The sequence below is a fragment of the Phoxinus phoxinus genome (assembly GCF_949152265.1).
Source record: "Phoxinus phoxinus genome assembly, chromosome: 1".
NCBI lineage: Eukaryota > Metazoa > Chordata > Actinopteri > Cypriniformes > Leuciscidae > Phoxinus > Phoxinus phoxinus.
This window is the reverse complement of record NC_136876.1, coordinates 17,706,019-17,713,185: the sequence shown is the minus strand read 5'-3', so window position 1 is coordinate 17,713,185 and position 7,167 is coordinate 17,706,019.

Genomic DNA, 7,167 nt, shown 5'->3' with positions numbered 1-7,167 from the left:
ATGCTACCGATAGAGCTTGAATCGACCCCGAAACATTCCTTCAAGATTGATACCACACACCAATCCCTGCATTAACAATTCAGCCAACTTGTGACTGATCTAAGAGGCCAATGAAACATTTAACAGGACATTACAGCAAGAGTTATAGTAACTAAAGAGGCCTTGGTGGTAGATACAGGAGGCCGTAGATACTCTCAGACGTCACTTCATTAATCTTCATAGTTGTAAATCTGCGGTTATTTCTGGTAGCTGTCAGCAGAGGCACTTGAAGCGACTCGAGCAGTGGCATGACTTTATTTTGAGGATGGGCTGTTTATCACAAGCTCACAGTGTGGCACAGCCGATTAACCTGCAGAGGGGTTTATAGTTCAGGGTGGTAAAGGGGATTTGTGAGCTGTGTGTTTACGGATATTGATGCCTTAAAGGATAATTCCGGTATTTAACACCTTGAGTCTATATTGTAGTTTGTTTTGGATGAACAAGAGTGGTGGACAACATTTTTTTGACAATGGTTCCTCTCTCGAGTTTTTGACTATAAAAGAATTGGCCATGGACCCATTTAACATTGGAGTCAATGTGCATGTCCGAAAATGTCATTAAAACAGCCAATAATGTTCGTTTACAAAACTGTTAAACTCACCGAGTGATTAGTGATGTTAGTTGATGTTCCAGAAACAAAAAGTGTTGCGAAATACAGTTTCTGTCGTGTTTTATTCGTCATTTTGTAAAATCCCATTGTTGAAAAAATAGTTCCACTATAGCAAAATAAACGGATTGGAATCATATATTGCGACGATATATTGTTTATAATCATCAACGAACACCACTAACCACTCGGTGAGTTTAACAGTTTTGTAAACGAACATTATTGGCTGTTTTAATGACATTTTCGGACATGCACATTGACTCCAATGTTAAATGGGTCCATGGCCAATTCTTTTATAGTCAAAAACTCGAGAGAGGAACCATTGTCAAAAAAAATTTGTCCACCACTCTTGTTCATCCAAAACAAACTACAATATAGACTCAAGGTGTTAAATACCGGAATTATCCTTTAAAGAGCTGCCATCTCTGTTTGTAATTGCCTTTTTTTCTCATGCACAAGGACATCTAAGGGTTATGCACACAATGCATGCCAGTCACACATAATGTATTGTCAGTGCCTTAAGTGGATGATTTCTACATTTCTTTACACAAAGATAGACATGAAGACCGGTTTAGTGGTTTGGTTTCACAAGTGCACTTCCTGTTGCAACATCTTTCACAATAAATAAAGTGTATGCTTTAGTGTCCAGCAACAGGGTGTTTTGAGATCTTAAGGAAATCATAAGGAAGGAGTATAAAAGACACTGCAGATAGCATAGCCTATGGGGAACAAGTGTATCACTAAATGAGTTAACAGGACGTGGGTAGGGAAATTTTATTTACCCAACATTGTTTTGTGCACTACTAAGCAAAGTTTGGTGAAACGTAATATGTAATTTTCTGCATGTAATTAATCTATACATTACATGTTGCACTTGGTACGTTATGTTTACCAAAATGCTCAGATTGGTTATTTTTTCCTTTTTGCATCACAGTTTTTCACCATGACTTGCTTTATGCAGTTTTGGTGCCAAACATGTGATTTTCATTTCACGGGCAAACAGATCCCCCTTGGGTTTATTGATTACACTTTACAAAAAGTTGATTTTAAGAAAATTACTCTTAATCGTGCCCCGATTGCACTCTGCGACTATCAGGCAGGCTTAGAAATCTCAACTGCTTTCACAGAGCAATCATGCAACATTTATGCAAATATTTCATTTATCATACAAATCGTATTCCCAAATTGAACCATACGGTTGCGACTATGCAGTGCAGACTAAGCCAATCTAAGTAGGACTATAGCACTAGGCCTACCAACATAGTCTACACAGCATAGAAATTCATTCAATCAGTTTTTTGTTTTTGTTTTTTGTTCTACCAGAAAGACTCAGGAGAATAAATACTGTGATAATGAAACATTTATTAACAGCCCAGCAAGCAATCAAGTTCTCTGGAGTAGGCCCCGTCTGTAGCTTGCAATCCTAGGGTCCGGACTCTGCATATCCTGCCTGAAGTCGAAGGCAGGGGCGCAGCCGAGCGTGGTGGTGGGGTGGATGGAGGGAAGGGGTCATCCTGGTGGTGGTGGGGTGGATGGAGGGAAGGGGTCATCCTGGTGGTGGTGGGATGGATGGAGGGAAGGGGTCATCCTGGTGGTGGTGGTGAGGATGGAGGTAAAGACCCGTCTTGGTGGTGGTGGGGAGGATGGAGGTAAAGACCCGTCTTGGTGGTGGTGGGGAGGATGGAGGTAAAGACCCGTCTTGGTGGTGGTGGGGAGGATGGAGGTAAAGACCCGTCTTGGTGGTGTTGGGGAGGATGGAGGGAAGAGACCATCCTGGTGGTGTTGGGGAGGATGGAGGTTAATGGAAGCGTCAGCATCTGCAAACTGTGTAAGTACCGATCTTTTATACCACAAGTATAAGAATATGATTGGATAGATTAATATCTGACTATTTCCTCTCATAAGACAAATGGATGAGCGAAATATCCCCTGTGGTGTATTTTGTGGGCCTAAAAGCCAATGACATCGTGATATAGCTGCTAAAGAACATTTGTCTCTGTCAGAGATTCCTCACTGGAGACCAATGAAGTCATTAGTCACTGCAGTACTTAGTCCATTTACAGCTTTTAGCGAAAACGGAAACAAAAACTGAAGATGTGGTATATTGGTTAAAAGACTCAGAAGATTGCTGGTTCAATCTCTACAGTCACCACTGTGCAAAACACATCACCTCAGGTTGCTCCAGGGGGATTCACTCACAATGTCAATGTTTCATTGGCCTCTTAGATCAGTCACTGTTGTGACACTTGCTTTGGACAAAAGTGTCTGCTAAATGTCCTTGTATGTGTGAAACATGTAACGCTTGAGTAGCTTTAGTTTCCAAAGTACTGAATTGTAGCACATTCATCCAAGCACTGTTCATTTGCTTTAATTTCCCCTCCAGATTTATAGTGGATAAATACGACTCTAGGATAGATTTCACACACATAATGACCAGAGGAAAGTGCTTGGGTGATGGCCTGCAGTTTTGTGGTATGAAGATGTGGTCCGGTTAATGAGGACAACGAAAGCCTCACCAAATGCCTGATGTCAGCAAACTGTAGAAAGATGTTCAGAAATTTAAGTCAAAGGATCAAATGCAAATTTTTTTGCAAACTTAAATGCACGTGCATGTTCTAAACCCAGATGATTGTTTTATTGCTCAGAAGTTGCTCTTTCATAGCTTAGTAGTTCTCCGTATGTTTACATAAAATATCAAGTAAGTAAGCACAGTTTAAGAACACCCTGAAACGCCTCGATTGAGTTTTCTTCCAGGAACAAAGGGCATACGATATATGTTTTTTTTTTTTTTTTTTTTTCGGATTGTTTTGTAATCTTCTGTTGTTTTAAGAGAACATTGGACCTATATGTAATCTAAACCAAATCTTTATGCAGTTCTCATCTCATTCCGGAAAGCCTGCGGGAATGGTGGGAAATCAAATTCTGGTGCATGTTCATTATCACAGACCAAGGTGATCCTGCAATCTTTTCCATGAGACCACAATTGCCTATGGTGATAAAACAATTGCTTGATGTGCGCCAGATGACTTGGAACTCGTGTTGAGATCTCAGAGAAATAACGTGTTGATCTGACAGTGAAAACAAGTGACCAGACGTTTTTTGCATGCATTTTAAATTTTGAAACCACCTCTCTGGGTCATGTTCTTCAAAAACACGGGCTCATGTCCATCAAACACAACCCTGATGGAAGCAGCACAATGTATGTGGAAATTGGTGTATGCTGTATATATTAATTTCTTGTGTTTTATACCCAAGCTGTTTTGCATTGTGCAGGTTTATTTTTATAGAAAGGTATTTAACATTGACATCATGTGATTATTTCTTTCTCTGAACGTTTAAAAGAGATGACGCAAAAGCGACCAACCATTTCAGTCGCGACGGGATGGTATTTGCTGTGCTTTTCCATTTAGTGCCAAATTAGGTTGGTTGGGAAAATAGGTCATTACCAGGAGAAAAATGAAAGGTCTGTTGTTAGGTTCACTTGATTGCCCTGTTCCAGTTATGGCAAACTACTGAACTCTTCAACACTTTTTGGCTTTATGTGTGCGAGAAGTTTTGTATACATCCTTTGGTATTTTCATTTTTTTAAAGGGGTGGTAAAATGCCCTTTTCACAAGATGTAAAATAAATCTCTGATGTCCCCTGAGTGTGTGTGTGAAGTTTTAGCACAAAATATCCCACAGATATTTTTGTAAAGCATGTTAAAGTTGTCACTATTTGAGGGTTTACAAAAACGCACCGTTTTGTGCCTGGACCTTTAAATGCAAATGAGCTGCTGCAGAGGGCGGGTGTTTAAGAGCTTGTGTGTTAGCCATGGTGTTAGCAGCTGCGATTACCTCACGCTGACACACTAAAATCCAGTAGTATGTTCCTGCACAACCGGAGGCCTCAGTTTCAGGACCCTAGTTTTTTGTGACAGCGCCACTTACCGAACTGGATTTTATAGTGGCGGCAGCGGTTTCAAGACTGTATTCTAGTATTTAGTTTGTACATAATACTATCAAGATCCACCTATTATCTTAAGTCTGGTTAGAAAACAAACAAACAAAAAACTATTTCTGTGAATTATTTTAACAAATAAGATTATGGAATAGAAAAACTCCTGCAGCAGGTGGATTAGAGCAACAAGTAGCACCATGCTACATGACACACTTTAAAAGATTAATATTACACTTTTACTTAAAGCTCAATTTAAACCACCATCGAGTATTTGTATCATATTCCGGTCGCGGTTTAAAATGGTTTTAAGTTAAAAAAAAGATGTTCAAATATGTTATATTTAGCATTTTATATGCAGCTAATGGCTACCCCTTGCTTAGCATGTATAAACATTCTTTATTCATATGAAAATTCCCCAAATCACACGAAAATCACACACAAACCACAATACTCGAAATCGTGCATTTATTATCTTCTTGTTTGAGGTGAAGAGATGTGTCTTTAGCTTTGTTGTCACGGTCAGAATGAGGAAGTGTACACAGGACGCATTTTTATTTTTATTTTTTTATTATTAAAAGAAGAATTACACAGGATATTGTGTACCTGTATATTGCACGTATGTGAACACAAATAAACCTGAGAAGACGTGAATGACTGCTTTATGTGTGATGATTTCTATTCAAAATAATGAACGTTACAGATTATTAATTAATCACAAGCAGTGGTCAAATATCAAAGCTGGAGTCTTAAATCTTTCTAATGATGCTCAGTTTGTCCAAATCATGAGTGTGATGTTTTAACGAGTAATGAATGTTGAACAACAATAATCTTGGGCCGACTGTGATCTTTGCCGCGAAAGGGAGAAAGGGGTTAAATTAGTGTTTTTGTCGATCCAGTTCGGTAGGTGGCGGTGACACGAAAAACTAGGGTCCTGGAACTGGGGCCCTAGAACTAGGGTCCTGAAACTGAGGCCTCCGGTTGTGCAGGAATACCCTTCTCCTAAAAAGACAGAAACTGTTCTGCCTTTAAAGGGGTCATGACATGTTTTTTTATTTTTTATTATTATGTTCCCTTAGGTGCAATTATTGTATTACTATAGTTTTTTTTACAAAAAACTTTTAAAATGTAGTGATTTATGACCTTTTCCCACCCTGTTTCTCATCCTCTGATTCAAACAGTCTGTTTTGGGGGTGTTTCCCCTTTAAGAGTTCAGTGTTAACGCCCACTGCTATGATTGGCTAACGTCAGTGCCTATGCATCAATTATTAACGCCCCCAGCCAGAACATTTGCGGATTCGGCGTATTTAAAAAGTAGTTTTAAAGTTTAAAGTTTTAAATACATTACTTACAGTTTGCGCCGTCGTTGTTGAGCCCAGAATAGTCGGCACGGACTTATCTTTGAGCAACAGTTTTCTGGCAAAGCCAGCATCATTTTGGGATTTGTTCTCAAAACAGTCATCCTTTAAATGTATAGAACAAATGCTTAAACTAACACTGCCGTGACTGAGACGTCCGCAAAAAATAAAGTGCATCCATTTTCCCCTGACGACTGGATCTTTCGCAGCGTATTCAAAGATGTTGTTTGTCCACAGCCAGGAACAGCACATCTGCGTGGCATCGTAATTTCCCTGTACACAGACCCACTCGCTGTCTGTCGACTGAACACTTGTGAGGCGCGCAGCGCGCGGGCGCGACAATGATACGAAATGAGCGTAGTTGTCTTGCGCTGGAGGCGGTCATATGCAAACGCTGGTACGTCACTTCGTACCGTGACGTCACTTCTTACCATGGATCCAGAACGAGCTGTATTTAGAGCTTGATTAAATAAATGATTCGTTTATAATGGGGAGGACGTCTTAAGCTATGAAACTTGCAGGACGTTTTAATGGAACAAAGACCTCTTATATACCAAAAGATCAAGGCAAATTTGGTTTCTCATGTCATGACCCCTTTAATGTTAAAACGGAGTCAGACAAAGATGGAGAGACTCAAGAAGAAGTGACAACATGTAGAATGCAACAGGACGTCTCTGAATGGTTAGTTGATGAATTTATGTTGCTGATGTGGAGTTAACTATCTTCAATTAGCATATTCTGTCATGGGAATCTATAAATCGCTCGTATAGGAACTGTTGTGAGATGCACACAGAGTGACTTTCTATTGCATGTGAAAAGATGGATGCTAAAGTTTGAGCTGACTCACAAATGTACTCTTATGCAACAACTTTTCCTCTTCTCAACATGGACTGCATGTTCAGGGGGCGGGGTTTATGTACAATTTAGGGTTGGTGATGTCACTAACCCCGGAGGAATGTCGTGTAGTTCCTACAAGCCGTTTGTTGTAGTCCTTTTCTTTAAAAGCAAATATCTTCCTTTGCTTCGAACTTTGAGCGTCGTAACTTTGCAGATGTTGTTTATGCTCAAACAGCAACATTACACACTAACTAAAGTTAGAAAAGTGAAATCATTACCACCCCAAGGAATTGCTCTTTTATGGTGAAAAATCACCTCTAACATGTATTCCTACTCCTCTCCACAGGGTCCATAAGTGGAACCAGTGGGGCCAGATTCAGAAGAAATTTA